The sequence below is a fragment of the Vanessa atalanta genome, chromosome 10 (genome assembly GCF_905147765.1).
Source record: "Vanessa atalanta chromosome 10, ilVanAtal1.2, whole genome shotgun sequence".
NCBI lineage: Eukaryota > Metazoa > Arthropoda > Insecta > Lepidoptera > Nymphalidae > Vanessa > Vanessa atalanta.
In genome coordinates, this window is record NC_061880.1 from 8,063,513 (window position 1) to 8,080,509 (window position 16,997).

General features: G+C 32.6%; 1 long non-coding RNA gene across 1 annotated transcript; it reads right to left on the bottom strand.

Annotated features, from left to right (window-relative positions):
* Positions 1 to 3,836: 3,836 nt before the first annotated feature.
* On the bottom strand, positions 3,837 to 9,101 carry LOC125066963. The gene is made up of 3 exons (XR_007119700.1): positions 8,858 to 9,101; positions 8,650 to 8,773; positions 3,837 to 8,229 (listed from the first exon to the last, which is right to left on the bottom strand). It is a non-coding gene; the product is annotated as an uncharacterized LOC125066963 (long non-coding RNA).
* Between the last annotated feature and the right edge of the window lie 7,896 nt (positions 9,102 to 16,997).

Sequence of the window (16,997 nt, forward strand, 5' to 3'; positions counted from 1 at the left end):
TTGTGAAATGACGTTTCAAAAGTCTACTTGAATGAAATATGTTTTATATTATACTAGCCACCTGCTCCGGATTCGCACGGTTGCAACTTATAAATAAAGAAAATGAAAAATGCGTGCATCAATAAAATATAAAGATGGTATATTTATTTAATAACGTTTATTTTTTAAATCAATATAAATATACGGTTGTTTGTCTACGTATTGAATGAATTAAGTTATTATTCGGAGATCATCATTTTAATAATATCCAAACTAACTAACTAACATACTTGCGAAGAAAATATAGAAACTTTCATCAATTATGAGTGACTGATGATAGTCGACTAGACTTATTGGATAGTTCTTAAATAAAAATTAATAATAATATACTATTTCATCTTTTAAAAACAATATCTTCAAATCGCCACCTATGTTGCAGTAAATATTATTATCATAGGAGCTTTGATATTTAATCTTATATTGAATTAAATCGAAAAATAATATATAATTTTTATATAATAATTAGGCAAATGGACCACCTGATGGTAAGTGGTCACTAACGCCCATAGACATCCGTGTAAAAATTGTATAGTTGCATTGGCTCACTCATCCTTCAAACAAGAACATAACAATACTAAGTATTTGCGGCTGTTTGGTGGCAGAATATTTGATGAGTGGGTGGTGCCTACGCAAACGGGTTTGCATGAAGCTCTACCATGAAGTAAACACAAATATAAAGTCTTTTGACTTTTTTATAAATTCAAATGGTATCAAAAATCTTTTACATCCTTACACCCATACATGTAAAATAATTTTGAATATAAAAGTTGAATTCTATCATATTGATTTATTTCGGTAAAAAACTCCTCCAAAAATTTTTGACATTATCCAAACCGCTTTGTAATTCAAAACTGGACTAATACACTCATGCGCAATACTATATTTGTTGAAGCGTAACGACTGCTGGATAAACATGAATACCGTTGGCTCAGATCATTTCAATAGCGCTGAAAAAAAAACCGTATTATTTAGCTATAACGGCCAATACTTGTTGCTAAAACAATAACACGCGAATCGGGACAAGTTCGTCAAAAACAATGGCCCAGCGCTTTGGGTCAGCGTGTATTAGAGGCAAATTATTTTATCTATATGCTTAACTAGGTTTGATAGTAATAGTAACGATAGCTATTAGCAATAAAAAATCGTAATGAAATAAAATAAACATTTTTATATTGTTATCGACAAAATAACCTCATCTTGGAAATTGACGATTTCGTACTGTACTAAACAATTTTAGATTGATTTAATTATGTACAAAATTTTATCAAGCTTTAATAAAATCTTGATAATGATTATTTATAAGAAACTAAAGATAATATATTAAATATAAAAAGAAAAGTTAAAAGAAAACCAATATTGTTTCAAAAAGGTTTTAATGCTAAGTTGATAGAGTACTAGATAAAACGTATAGAATATTTGCATTAAAATAGGTAATTTAAAAATCATATCAAAAGCTATGATACAACGGAGTACCCTTTTAACAAAGCCCAGACATTGTTCTTTATGAATTACTCCCCAAGGAGTCTAAGAAAATATTTGAGTGTTTCGTGACAAAAAGGTCTTTGTAAAATTAATAAAGTAATAAGACTAAGTAATGTATTGTTATGCCAGAGCTGTCCATGACAATAATTTCATATTTTCTATTGAACTCAAATAATATACCAAACCTATTGAAAATTGTATTCGTTTTATTAATCATTATTTTAATAACAATCAAATAGTTTAAGAACAAATTCATTAAAATTGTATTAATAATTAATTGATTTACGCTTTGATTGATTTGCTCGAGATAACAATCTCGAAACTTACTGCAAAACACGATCGTAAAATCTTAGTAAAGTAAAGTGATCTCTAACGGAATAAAGTCTGTGCTTTGATTCTGCAATTAATAGAAAAAAATCTTACATTTTACTTGAAAAATCAAGAATGCTAGCAAAATAATATCATAATCATAAATCTTACGGTATTAATTTTTGTAAGTTGTGTTTTCATGACATGCTTTATGATTTATTTATTTTCTTAATTATTAAGTATAAATATATGTCTCAAATCACTAAAAAATGTTATATATATCGACTAGTCAATATATCGAGAACTTATGATAAAAGATTAGTAAGTAATTCCAAAACTAATAGAAAAATTAACATTCACGAATTCGTGCTTAATATTTCCTAAAATTCATGTTATTGTTTATTATATTTTATTTTATTACATGTTATTTTCATAATTATGTACTGGGGTATAATATAACGATGTGATATTACGAGTATATAGTATCCTTACTATATACTCGTAATATCACATAACTAACTGTAACCCCTCGGTCCTCCGAGGGGTTACAGTTACCCTATATTTATTATTAACAACATTAAAGTGTGTTATATAAAATATGTGTAATATCTAAAATGAGTATATTCCGCTTCAATATACTTAAAAGTATGCAATGACAAATGTCTAACATATTTCTTATTCGACCAAACTTCAATTTGTAGGATGGCACGGTTTGGCACGACAGTCAAAATTTATTTCGTTTTCGTCTAGAAAATTTGTTGCCAAAAATGAATTTAGATACTAAAAACTGTTCGAACAACTAACTCTACTGACACGACTTTTAACCCGAATACATACAAAAGTTTATTTCCCATTATTTACTAGTTGGAACGGTGACTGGTAACATTTCCTACGCGTGTCAATGTCAAGTTTACTGAGCTACGGAACGTGCATTTGAAACGGAGCAGAAACGCAGAGAACGCAATAAATCGAAATAAACCTTTGCATTCCCGCTGCCACTAGCAAAGTTCAGAATACAGCGTATCAGCATTTTATTTTATTTTAATTTTAATATAAAATGACTCTACCATACTTTTTGAAGGACTTTTAGCGTTAAACATATTAATATAAAAGTCTTATAACAGTTTTAATTAGGTATGTCAATACGTGCTATTTAAATTTATTGTATTATTGTAAATGATTACCCAAAATAAAAACATTTTGCTAATTGGCTTTCAACATTTTAAATGTAAAAATCTCTAAGTGGCTTAAATGAAAAAAGTCTCTGCCGTTATAAGTGTTTAGGTCTCAATTTAGCACCATCTCACATATTTCTTTTGTCAATCTGTTAGATTGGCTCCAAAACAACTCTTAAGACATCAAAGCCTCTTTATGTTTTATAAGGACGCGAAAGAATGTTTCACGCTTGAAAAAATTGGAGCGATAAATAAATTAGGCGCAGATTTAAGCGTACATTTTTCTGAGTAAACTTAAAATGGCCGTCGGCATTCAAAATGGCGGAAAGAATGCGTAATATGTCATGTTGACACGTGAAACGCTAAGTCGATTTATTTTGGACTGTCTAAATTGGGAAAGATGTTCTTTAGGACATGTACATTTTTATTCTTTACATAAATTTTTGATATTCATTTTTTATAGGACTATGGACAAAGTTGTGACTTGATGAAGTTTATCATTTACTAAGCACATGGATTTGAAGAAATATGACGTAGATAGTACAAAAGAAATAATATCACAAAAAAATAAGGATTGCGTTCTTTTTTTAGATATATATATATTGAATTGACGACGTTGACGTTTGGCGGTGACAATAGTCTCTCTGTATATTTTCAAACAAATAAAATAAAAAGAGTTGGATATTGTTCTAAAAAGTTTATTTAAACATTTACGTGAGTCTGACAAAGTGAGTGAAATATTATAAGACTGATACAAGTGTATAGCTTGTGATATAAGTGTCTCTTAAGTGTCTCTTAACGGATACAACAATCAGCTGCTCAAATAGCGAATGCGCAGGTACCCCCACAAAAAAGAAAAAACAAACAAACAAAGCCAAAAACACAACTTATACATCTAACGATTCGTGCATTATTCGTATATATTCACATCACTCATACACTTTAATTGAATCTTATTAAATTAATACCACTTAATTGATTAACAATTGTTACTCATCTCATTGTGCCATCTATCGGATATTCAAAGTACTACGATATATTTAAATAATGGCTAACAAATGTAATCAATGCGGCAAGTTCCTCTCAACAACAGATGGCGCTAAATGCAATAAATGCAGTTCGGTATTCCATCGTTCGTGTGTCAATATAAGCCCCGACTCTCGCCTCCCTGCGCGCTGGATGTGTCGTCTCTGCCGTGGACTTGATACCAAAAACAAGCCTTCTGCTGAATCGCCTACTGAAGAGCTATTTATAGACGCCAATGCGGTAGATAAAAGCTCTGCAGGATCATTGGCCGAGGAAATCAGGCTGCTAAGAATAGAGCTCATCACAGTTACGCGGGAGATGACTTCTTTCAGGCTGGAGTTAGGAAGGCTAAACGAAAATATGGCTGAGTTCAACAAAAGGGTGGACAAGGTTGAAGACCGTATGACGTCCTTAGAGGAAAAATGCCTTAAAATAAATGAAGAGGGTAGTAATTCACAAATTAATGAAACAATAGCGTCATTGAAAGCAGAGATTAATGATAGAGAACAGAGTACATTGCTGAATGACGTTCAAATATCAGGAGTTCCAGAACAGAAGGGTGAAAATGTGGTGCACCTAACTCAAGCCATCTCCAGGAAACTGGGCATGACACTCGACCCTCGCGACATCGTCAGTGCCGAACGTGTCGGACTTCGACACCAATTGTCGCCAAACGAAGATCGACGACCGCGACTTGTCGTGGTGCGATTTGCGCGGCGGTCTTTGCGCGACGATTTAATAAAGTCGGCGCGGGTGCGACGCGGAATTGATACGTCTGGCATCATTGACGGCAACCCCTCCCGAGTCTATATAAACGAACATCTTACACGAGCTAACCGCCTCCTCTTTTATAAGGCCAGAGAAGAGGGAAAACGTCATGGTTGGCGTTACATATGGAGTCGCGACGGGAGAATATTCATGCGGCGTGAGACGGATGCAGCAGTTCAACGGGTACGTTCAGAAAACGATATCTGCAAAATTTTTGGCAAAAATTAAGTTCGTACATTCCGTTGTTATGTTTTCTTTTGGTAGACTTATTGTTTATGTATTGTAAACGACTTTTTTATTTTATTATGATTATTTATATTTTTTATGTCTCTGTAATTAATGATGTTTTCAAGACTTTATTTCAATTTTATCATTTCACAATAATATTAAGTTTTGGGAGATGTGGTGGCATGTACAATGATAGCAACAGTGTCGTGGCCTTGTTCTGTATACTAAGATATATTATAGATAAGCTATGTATTATTTTATTTATTTATTTTTATAACAATTATCATTTTATTAACGCGTATGAAGCGGGGGTTGTGCTGTATAATTACTCTCTAATTATTAATACTATAAAATTCATTATTTTACTCATATTCGTAATAATACATTTTATTTATTCTCATTTATCTATATATATTATCAAATGGTTAATATGAGCAATCTTAAATTTGGTTTATTCAACCCGGGCTCGCTTGGGTCACATCATGAGGAATTCATAGTATTAATGGAGCGTCATGAAGCCGATGTGATAGCCATTAATGAAACTTGGTTGCGTCCGGGAGAAGACGGCAGAGCACCTCATGTCCCAGGTTATCGATTACGTCATATACCGCGACCTATGGAGATACGATCAAGAGGTGGTGGTGTTGGCTTTTATATAAAATGTGGTATATCTGCGCGTACACTTGTGCATCCTGTTGTTCATTTGGTTGAACAAATGTGGATACTCGTAAAATTGAACGGCAAGACTATAGTTGTTGGAACGGCTTATCGCCCCCCCTGGTTGAATACTTCTGTTTTTTTTGATGCATTGTCAGAAACTATAAGTGCACTGCCTTATTACGATTGCTTATATTTATTAGGACATTTCAACATCGATTATCTTAGAACTCATGAATATCAGAAACAAATCCTGGACACATTTTTATTGACTCATGGTTTGACACAACATGTTACGAATCCTACACATTTTACGACTAACAGTGAAACTTTAATAGATCTCATTTGCTCTAATACAAGAGTTGACAATATTGTAGTAGAACATATTGCAGAGCTTAGCGGCCATGCATTTGTATCTTGTGAAATAAATATTAAGAGAAATAAAAGTCCATCAAAGATCATAATGTTCAGACCGCTAAAAGATATTAACACAGAATGTCTCACAGATACACTTAATTTAGTTAATTGGCAGGACATATGCAAAATTGAGGACATTAATGAGATGGTAAGCCAGTTCACTGGTTACTTGCTATGGGTATTTGATGCTATCGCCCCTATTAAGATGGTTACCATCAAAGAGACTCACTACCCATGGATTACATATAACATTAAATTGTTTATGAGACGTCGAGATGAAGCTCAAACTCAGGCAAGGTTGTCTAAAACAGATTTGCGTTTAAATTACTATAAAGACCTAAAACGACAAGTAGTACAGGCAATACATAGGGAGAAATCTGCATATTTTAATTTTCATATTAATTCCAATATTAAAAACTCAATTGTACTTTGGAAACACTTAAATAAAATTATACATATAAAACAGAAACACGACCAAAATATACCAGAACATCTTAATGACCCAACAATGATAAATAACTTCTTCCTTAATGTGCCAAGTAGTAGGGATCACGTTTCAATAGAAACAATGAATTTTTATGAATGTAACAAGTTTGGCACATCTGTTTTTTCATTATTGCCGACTAACGAAGTCGAAATTTTACAAATACTCCGCTCGTTGAAGTCTAAGGCCATAGGTGTGGACGGAATATCGTTAGACATGCTTTTATTGTCGTTACCACGTATTTTACCAGTTATAATTAAAATCTTAAATGCATCAATCGAAACAGGCACATTTCCGAATCTTTGGCAGACCGCGATAGTTAAACCCATTCCCAAGAAGGAGAGTGTTTGTGAACTTAAGGATCTACGACCTATTAGCATTTTACCATGCATATCCAAAATATTGGAAAGAATCGTATGTAACCAATTGACACGATTCTTAGAGAATAACAATGTATTACCACTTATGCAATCTGGATTTCGTAAACATCACAGCACTACAACTGCGCTACTGGATGTTACAGATAATGTACTATGCGGTATGGACGTAGGCGAGGGAACGATTCTTGTTTTATTAGATTTTTCTCGTGCTTTTGATACCATTGATAGAGCTCTGTTCTTGTCCAAACTAAAATATTACGGATTCAGTTTTCTAACAATTAAATGGTTTGCAAGTTATTTGAGTAATCGTGAACAAATGGTTGAGGTAGTTAATGGAAACGGTTCCCGGGTGCTTTCAGACTGTAGCACGGTTAATACAGGCGTTCCACAAGGCTCTATACTAGGACCAATTATCTTTGCGCTATATTGTGCCGACATTGTTAACAGCATTAAGCACTGCAAATACCACATTTACGCTGATGATATACAAATTTATATAACGTTTAAGCCATCTGAAGCTAGCGTGGCTATTCAAAAATTGAATGATGATTTGAGTTATATTACGCAATGGTCAGAATCTCATAATCTCGTACTAAATCCCGACAAAACTAAGTATATCATATTAGGAACGAAGAAACAAATCAACCTAATTGGTAGCTTAAACCCTATCATACAAATTAAAGGTAAGAATATCGAGCGCGTTAAAGAAGTGCGAAACTTGGGTTTGTTGATTGATGAGGAATTGAGATTCGAAAAACACACCATTAATACAGTTCGTAGTTGTTTTTACAGATTAAAAGTATTGTATAGGATAAGAGACGTTCTTAGTAAAGACATGCGAATTAAACTTTGTGATAGCCTGGTATTGTCTAAACTTAATTATGCTGATGCGGTTATAGGACCTAGACTGCACGCTCGCTCAAAAAACCTAATACAAAGAGTACAAAATGCATCTCTCAGGTACTGCTTCCAAATTCCGCCTCGCGCACATGTATCCCCATACCTTAATACCGCACGGATGATTAAGATGGAATACCGAAGGCAATTACATCTTGCTACCCTCCTATTTGGTGTTATTCAAAATAAAGCACCTTTATATCTGTATAGTAAGTTGAGTTGGGCAAAAGAAAGTAACAAAACATATCCCACGAGAGCGTCGTCTTATATGCTTAGCGTGCCTCTTCATCGATCAGCAGCCTTTCGTGGTAGTTTCCGCTATGCAGCGACGAAGTGCTGGAACAACCTGCCGCCTCCCCTTCGGATCCTGGAAACCATTAATATATTTCGCTTTAGACACAAATCATATTTACGTAATCTACAGCTTCAGTCATAATTTGTTTTTTATTATTTATTTATTTAATTTAGTTTAACTAGTATACAATAAATATTACATATAATTGCAGTATTCATATATCAAAATGACATATGTGTAGACCAAGTTGGTTTTATATGTATATATATATATATATTTTATTTTTATTTTTTTTTTTTTTTCGTTATATGTATATATTTTTTTTTTATTATTACAATACAAGTAGTGGTATATACAGATTCTTTATAAACAACTTATTTATCTACTGGTACTACTTGCCTAAACATTAACATTTGTAATTTAACATTTATATATGTGTGTACATGTGTATATATAATTTAACATTTATTATAATTATTATTTATCTCTTACCTTAATGGTATGGCTCCGTAGCTTATGGCTCAGATTGGTCTAGCTATGCGCTGCTGCAAAGGCTGCTGTTCGTTTTCTCTTTTGGTTCGACTTCTTCGTGGTTGTACATATTGTACATATTGTGCTGTATGGTTTGAATGACAGGTAATAATATATTAAAGCATACAGTTGAGTTACGTAAGATATAATGATTAGATAATCAACTTACCGTCTTAACAATTTACAACTTTCGGATTAAGCTTATTAACTTTTATATTATATAGTTTTTTGTTTTATTTTGTATCTGTATACATTTCATTAAGGTAAACAGTAAATAGTTGAAAGTAATTCGAAATTTGAAGGTTGCGTGACAGCGTCGATCCACTGCCGGCGCGCGCGCCTCACTGATAAAACTTACACCATTAACCGACACCTTGCATTCCTTCCCCCGTCTCCCCCCGACCGATTAATTATTAGCTAATGGAACAAAATTGCCATTTCCTAATGGGGTCATAAATGATGTATGTATTTATATATTTAAAATTATATATTGTTATTATGTGTATTTTAATATTTTAGTTTTTTTTTTTTTTATTTATTCTTTTTATAATATATTGTCACAGCCCGTCACAACCACACAGGGTACCATTGAAAATCAGCGTTGGGTTCTTGGAACCCAACTTGGAAGCTGAATGGTAACCCTTAGGACACGTTAAGTATCATAGTGTTGTTTTGTATTGTTTTTGTTTTTTTGTAATTAAGTTAGTAGTTATAATTAGTTAATACCATTTTTTTTTATTACTTTTTGTTTTAAATTTTTATACTTTTTTATCCTTTTTACTGTGTACTGTGTCCAAATAAACATTTCTTATTTCTTATTTCTTATATATTATTATAGTATATAGACCTTTATAAGCTTAGTATACCTACGTTTTACCAGTGTTACTACAAAATTCATTAAAAGTGGTAGGACTGATGTCGCACTTTTCGTACAGTCAAATATTAATCTTGCATTGTGTTATGTTACACTATATTAAACATAAATGATGTATTGATAAAAAACGTGATTCCATATTTGTCGATTTTTGATCGTGAATAATTCAAAATTAAAGTTTGTATTTGGTACGGTTTATAACTGGTAGTATGTTTATTTATTTTTTATTCGGCAGGCAGGAAATGGTTTTCTGATAGTGATTTATATTCGCAAATCCCTTTAGGCTTAAAGCATCGCAGACCATGGAATCTAGGATATGAAATCCCTTATGCCTGTATTGTCACTGGCTCATTAACCCTTAAAACCGGGACACAACGATACCGAATATACTGTTTGGAAATAGAATATTGATGAGTTTCAAGTCCCTTTCAATCGGACTTACACAAAGCCGTACCGCGTAGACCTTGACTATATTCAAGTATGTTTTACTGAAATTTTGAAGCATTTCTATGAATACGTCGACATAAAATAAATCTAAATTAATAATATTATGCATACATTCATATGCGACTTATTGTTCTATCAAGAGTTATTTTATATGTTATATTTTTTTATGATGTAGGTAGACGGTCTAGCAGTTGTCACCACCATATATTAACATTCCTTACATCGTCAATGCGCCACCAACTTTCACCAACATGTATTGCTGTTGGGCAGTAGAATATCTGATGAGTAGATGGTACCTACCTTGTCAGCCTTGCGCAAATCCCCACCGCCAAGGTTTTTTGAAACTTGTTGACGACGGCTTAAAAAATTATAAAGCAATTCAGAACTAATATCCATTTGTTAGTCTGCAGGTTACTGTATATTTAAAGAATCAGTTTAACATTATGTTTAAATATGGGCCCGATTTTAGTTACATTTGACCTACAAAATAAATGCACCTAACAAATGATCATCATTCGCTTCATCCCATCGGTTGGAGCGCGGTACAGCGTGTAAGCTACACAAAATTAATTACAGTTGACGCTACTCAAGTAATCAAGCGCCGCAAATACTCATTAAACGAGTATGAATTTGCAAGGCTGGGCTTTGAAATGACACGTCCGAAGACACCAATAAAAAAAAAACTTCTAAATTAGTTCTCTTAACCAAGATGACTGAGCTTAGCAATACAGAGCGTTAATAGCACCAGGTTTCAGCTTATAATGCCACAGATGTTTAGTTTGGTACTATTATAATATGCATTTAAAAAATATGGTATAACTCACAGTATTAAATAAAAACACACTTTTGTCTTTGGTTTTGTATCCGACTTTTTAGGACGAGTTTAAATTAAACCAGGCTCACTTACTAAAGTTTCAATGAATTGGGTTTGATATACACGCTGGATCCATCATCATTTAAGCTTTATAAATGATAGTGTTGTTATCTGAATTTTTACTTGCAAAGTTTTACATAAATACATCAATCGATTCTTTCTAGATTCGTTTAGATACTGAGTTTTCTTGGTCTAGGGCTTTGTGCAAGCCCACCTGGGCAGGTACCACCCACTCATCAGATATTCTACCGCCAAACAGGAGTATTATTGTGTTCCGGTTTGAATGGTGAGTGAGCCAAAAAAGGGCACAAGGGATACAACATCTTAGTTCCCAAGGTTGGTGGCGTATTGGCGATGAAAGGAATACTTAATATTTCTTAGAACGCCATTGTTTATTAGTGATGGTGACCATTTACATCATCGGTGGCCTATTTGCTCGACCGTCAACCTATATAATAAAAGAGGAGTTACAAGTCACTATCGATACGTCTGTTAAAATAATTGACCACAATGAATACCGTTAAAATATATACTTAAGTTACTTTATCTTGAATTCTCTCTATAAGGAATACAATCACGAATATGTGTGTGTACCACACTCAGAATAATATGGTTCATAATTAGTCCACAACATGACTTGAGCCAAGCATTCATTTATTTTAAATAGAACTTAAATTTGTTTGGCTATAAGCTGTTAAATGAAAATAAAGGCACTTATTTCGTTGAAAGCTTTCTACAGCCTTTGTGTTGTGTATAAAAGGATTGGTGGTTTTATGTTAGCTGGGTTTAAAATTGAATTGAGATGCGTTTTGTTCTACATTCTTTACAAAAGATATTATTTTAGAGGTTAAATTTATGATAATTTTATATGTGTGCGTATGAGTGATGTTATAAATATAAATATTCATAAATAATACATCTACGTGGTCACCACAGCCCTTAGCCATGGGCGTTGTAAGAATGTAATTATTAGGAAGTAAGATGTTATGTCACACTTCAAAATGGATCAGTATTGTGGTTTGGCCGTAGAATAGTAATGATTACCAGCCCGGTTGGGCACAAAGCCCTTCAAACAAGTGTACTTGTTACAGTATATGATTGTACACTAAGTGAATATCTGTAATAGTAAGTTCAATAAGTATTATTTATATAAAAATGTATGCTTGTTTTTGTTCAAATGCTAATTCGCCAGACTCGAGTTGAAACTTCGTAGTTATTGCGAGAGTCGCGTAATCAGTTTGCTGTAGAATACTATATAATAAAATAAAAAAACGCCTACCAGGAATCACTTAATGAAATAATAATAAAAAAAAACTTACGTCATCCATTCCTCTACTAGATGGCTAATATTATATCTAGCACGAAGTACAGCTGCAACAACTCTCCAATAAAACCAAGACCTCAAATAAAACTCATAACTGTTTCATTTAATATAAATTCAAAAGCAATTAAATTATAGATAAACTTTGAGTGATTATTAAAACCAATTATTATTTTATAAAAGTACTCATATACTCATATACACTAGTTACAAGGAAAATGTTATAATAGTCTTTTAATAATGATTTTATCTATCTTTTGTACTTGATATTCTATCGATATAATGATATAGCTACTTCATTGCGCAAATAAAATATAAAATAAGTGACATTGCCTTACACTTGAAGTGTTATTATGATATATGTACGGAATAGCCCAAGAAGTTTACAGATAATATGTAAAACATGAATAGTCTAGTAGGACTATATTACTAGCACTATAAAATACATTTGCATTTAATAATATAACCATAATGTTTATGAAGACCATATTTATATAAAAAATATTTGTAGTATTGTTATAATTTAACGTTCAGACTAACTGAATTTAAGAGTTCGTTTCAATGAAAATTTCCACGTTTTTTACGCCAAAAAAGTTACGATTGTCGCAATCCTATTCGATTATAATAAATTGCATCCAGACAGAGACGCTAAAAAAGCTAAAATACATATAAAATCTAAGTAAACGAGAACATATCTATTTTGAAAAAGTCAGCAAATAGCGAAAGGTGAATGTTACGATAAATTGAAGAGTTATTTTATCAATTGCGGATAAGCGTTTAGATATCTTAAAAATATATATCTTATCTTTGTTTAAAGAATTATATTTTGAAAAATAATACAACTGTTTTGGGCGATAAAAAATACCGGTTATACTAAGAAGGAACTTACTAGCAGTGGGGGCAGTGGGCATGGTAGGGGTTCGTTTGTGGACGCCACCCACTTATCAATTATCTTCCGCCAAACAGCAGTTTTTAGATTTTGAGTTTGAATAGTAAGCTAAACGGGCTTGTGTTACAAGCACTAGGGACATAACATCTTAGATCCCGTTAATGACATTTCATTGATGATGTAAGATGTGGATTCTCTTTTTAAAATAAAATAAATGAATAGCGAAGTTCATTACTTGACTATTTTGGGATTAAAGACACTTTCCTATTACATATTAGTGTATGAAGTGCTTCGAAGTACCGTAAGAACTCAAAAGATGTATCAATCGAGCGGAGATAAATTAACTTACCCAGTATGCATCAAGTATCGATGATATTAGTTTCCTTTAGTATTGAAGTCATACCTGCTTATAGAAAATCTTGGAACCAAAAGATATTTTAACTTCTCACTTTTTTGAAATTCGACCGTAATTATGATTGAAAAAGTTGTATTTAATGTCAGTTGACCATGTATTGAGTTTTGGTGTTCCTGTAGGAATTATTCCGACTGGCGCATCATTAACACGATCTAAAGATCTTATTACAAAAAATCATCAATTCATTCTCTGCAAATGTAATTTATGCAATATGAATATGAAAATACTTTGCGCACATCTGCTTAAAAAGTTGAAAACATTAGACCCGAAACAACGGAATAATGTTGTGTTAACATCTGACTTTGCAATCATGGCTATTAATAAGAGTACTGACCTTACGCACTAGATACAAAGTATTCGAGTCCACAAATTAAAATTTATTTATTCAATCTAGAAGCACTTACTTATTGATAGTCAAAGTAAAAATTAATGGATACTTTTGGGAAACTTTAAAAAATCAGTTTCCATTATGTGGAGCCGAGATGGCCCAGTGATTAGAACGCGTGCATCTTATCCGATGATTTCGGGCTCAAACCCAAGCACCACTGAATTTTCATGTGCTTAATTTGTATTTATAATTCATTTCGAGCTTGGCGATGAAGGAAAATATCGTAAGGATGCATGTGTCTAATTTTAACGAAATTCAGCTATATGTGTATTCCACCAACCCGCATTGGAGCAGCGTGGTGGAAATGTTCCAAATCTACACCTCAAAGGGAGAGGACCTAGTCCAGTAGTGGGAAATTCCAGGCTGCTTATGTTATGTTTGCATTATTTATTTGCAAATAAATTGAATTAAAATACAATTTTTACATTAACTATTTATCGGAATGAAAAATTGTAAGTCAAAATGTCGTAACTATCCCTTGCTGCTTACAACTGCATTGTCCAAGGATCTGGATTTGAATCGCAGATTGAATCGATAAAATTTGTCTATGTTAGAAAGTTATCCTTTGAACCTAAGCCCTGAACTTTTTCCGGATTGCAGTCCAGTGAGGCAGTTGGCAAATCATTGACCGCGATGACAAAAAAATAATAAAACGGATATTTTTATAAGTTTTAGTTTACTATTAAAATAATTAGCCTTATAATTCTTCGAAATAAAATAATGACAATAGTAATTTAACAGTAACTGCTATCGGTGTTATTACTATACTGTGATAGATCGTTTTTTGTCGAAGGTAATTTGAATAGTACCGGATTGTTTAATAAATAATACGAAAGCCGGTAAGGGCGGCGAAGAGGGGGCACGGCATAAGAGAACGTTATGCTATTTGCCGTCACGGAATGCCCGTGCCGATCTTACCCCCAAAGCGCGCAAATTCATCGCAACAAAACGAAAAATCACAAACATTTTTAATGTTCCAATTGGTGTTAAAAATTATAATATACAATATTCATATTAATTGTTTATGTGTATGTAAAACTTAACATCAAATTAAATAAACTTATAAATAACTTACATTGGTCGGTTAAGTTAATCTTGAGCGGAATGTCCGTCCGAGATTAATTGGAAACGCACTTTCAATAGCTATCGAACTGATAGCGTTAATGAATAGATAAATTTCCGATAAAAGTACCTTAGAAACAGGGCTAGACAGAACAGTATCGAAGTAACTAGTAATACCTCATTCGCCGAACCGCATAATACGCCAAAGGTCGTCACCTATGCTGCAAATCTCTTGCTAAAACAGTTGCTCTCATTAACAACATTCTAGATACTACACCAGCTAATTCCATAATTCTACCATATCTCGGAGTAGCATTTGTATACGTGAGCAGATATGAGAAGCGAGATTAACGACACGCCCGAGACCGGTAACCCGGTAAGGGTTGGACAAGATTAATTACACCACGCCACTATTCCAAATGTTGAATTTTAATTCCGTAGTCCGCATTCGTTTACCGAATTCAAATTTAAATCGAATAGTGACGTTTTTGTCAAGTTTGTATAATCAGATTTTTGCTAAATCCCGTTTGATTCTTAACGTAAGTTGATGTTAATCTGTATCAATGTTGATTTTCCAGTATTTAATTTGCACCATCCGCTTCGGCTTGTCCGTTACCGTTATATGGAAATGGAAATGGAAATCAAGGCGTGCATTGATAAAGGTCTTTAAATTGTTTTCCAATTTCTGACGTTAAGTCGTATTAATTTTGATTTTGCAGTATTTTATTTGCTCCATTGGTTATAGAATGTATAAAAATAATTTTAATGTAACAAATGTATTGAAATATAGTTGTTCTTCTATGTTTACAACATTTGCTTCAAAATATAAACAATAGTTATCAATTTAGATGACAGTTTAGTAGACAGTAAAATTAGCTGCATGCTTGTACCTACCACTTGGTACTAATCTTGTTTGTTATCTAAGATATTATGAAAAAGTGTAAACCATTACATGTGTTATCAATTCCTTGTCAAACATGCGATTCAAGATGTTACACGACTTGTTCTCGTAATTAATTACACCGTCATGCTGAACTTTTAAACAGGAATAATCATAGGAGTTAATGGGTTGCAGTAATACCTCTCTGATCTGTGGGTAAATACTAAATATATGGAAATACCTACAAAACCAAGTGAGGCTCAATGAAAAGTATGGTATGAGAAATACAATTTCATCGAGTTGTTTGTTGCCGTGATATGTGTGGGTAAAACCCACAATGACTTAATTGCGCGAAACAAAAACGTAAACTATAGCTCCATACAAATATATCAATGAGAATTTCAAATGCATTCCCTAAAGAATATTCACATTTTATTAAAAATAAGGATTTAGTTACTAAAACGTTATGTACGAATAGTTTTTATTTTTATAACAAAGAAAGAAATGAATTTCAGATTTGGCATAATTTTGTAATGATACTAATTCTCAAAATCTGATTGCATTTTTGTTGAAAATATTTATATAGAATCTTAAAAGCATTGAGCGTTTCCACTTAAATATATGTTTATTTGTGTTTTCAACTGTTTTCAATTCTTAAACAAATTATCAATAATTTTACAATATTGTAACAGTTTTGATTTTTGATTTGTTGTCTAAAGTTAAAGGGTCATTAATTAAGTCAAAATATTCATGACTTTTTCTCCAATTGCATTTGAAAATGTTATCATAACAATAGTAACACAAACCCTTCATGACAATAAACTGAAAAAAGCTGGGTTTCTTATGAGGGACGGCATTCGTGATACAAGAACGTAATCCGCGCTCACTGCTCGATGGCACGCCAGAAATCAGTTACGAAGTTTACGAGGGAACACGGTACTGTAAACATGAATAGATCGTTATCAGGCAAATCCATGATTTGTCTGTTGTTTGCTTAGAATAACTTTTATGATAAATATAATCATTCTTTAGTTTGTGCAAATTCTTCAAGTGATTTTTTTTTTAATTTCCGAACTTTTTGAAATATTGAGCACATGAACTCTGAATATAGTATAATATTATTATTTATCTTTATGTTATAAAGTAATAAAAAAAAATT